We start from the raw sequence: 897 nt of genomic DNA, 5'->3' as shown, positions 1-897 counted from the left end.
GTATCTAATTCCATCCGACCCGGCAGGTGCGCGGGGAACACACTCGTGGCTCTGCTCTTCCATCTTTCCCAGAGAAACACTCATCGTTCCTTTCCGTGTCCTCGTCTCAAGACCGGGCCGAACGAGGCCTCTGGAGCCATGCAGGCGAAGGACACCTCGAGCCAACACCAACACCTGAACACAGCGCTTCCGCGAGAGAGAAGGAGCGTGCAAGGAGCGTACCGGCACGAGAGACCGAGCGAGAGCCGCACTCCGACACTGCCGCAGTTCGCACACACGCCACCACGGTCACACCAGCACTGACGGCTCGGCGCGGACTCGCCACCCCCGCCCCAGCGCCCGGACCAACCTCGCCCTGGGCCAGCCTGCGCCCCCTCCCCCTCACCTTCCTCCTTCCCTCACCTTCCTTCTTCCCTCACCTCCATCTCGCCCTCGTATCCTTCTCCCGCCCTCGTATCCTTTTTCATTCGACCGTTTTTTCTTTTATTCCGACCGTCCATTCCCGCCCTGCCATTGCCACGTCCTTCACACAAGTACTCTGCAAAGCCCCCACCATCCCCTCACGGCTCCCCGTTACTTCAGCGCTAAACACTAACGCAGGAATAATGATATTAACTTTATCACAAATGTGATTGACAAATGGTATGATAAAAACATTAAAACAAATATATAATAAAATATACTAATCAACATATTTTAATAACCTTAAGTCTACAAAGAACCCGCAGTAACAGGATATGTGCATGTCTTTTTCCAGCAGACTTTCTCTTGTCATTTAGGTCTACTTCTTCGCCCTCGGGAAATCTTCTCTCCCCCCCCCTCGTCTCTCTCTCTCTCTCTCTCTCTCTCTCTCTCTCTCTCTCTCTCTCTCTCTCTCTCTCTCTCTCTCTCTCTCTC

The 897-nt window shown here is 53.7% G+C and overlaps 1 protein-coding gene across 3 annotated transcripts in view; it reads right to left on the bottom strand.

The window, feature by feature from the left end:
- The window catches only part of Btk (tyrosine-protein kinase Btk29A), a 160,602-nt gene extending 160,240 nt beyond the window's left edge, over positions 1-362 (bottom strand). For all 3 annotated transcript variants that reach the window (XM_086541762.1, XM_086541764.1, XM_086541763.1), the window contains exon 1: positions 223-362. The gene's annotated coding sequence lies outside the window, so the exon portion shown is untranslated. The remainder of the gene's footprint in view (positions 1-222) is intronic.
- Positions 363-897: the final 535 nt, after the last annotated feature.

This window comes from Penaeus japonicus, unplaced genomic scaffold (genome assembly GCF_977035675.1).
Source record: "Penaeus japonicus unplaced genomic scaffold, GWHDUDI00000001_assembly GWHDUDI00000011, whole genome shotgun sequence".
Classification (NCBI taxonomy): Eukaryota; Metazoa; Arthropoda; class Malacostraca; order Decapoda; family Penaeidae; genus Penaeus; species Penaeus japonicus.
This window is presented reverse-complemented; position numbering and strand designations above follow the sequence as displayed.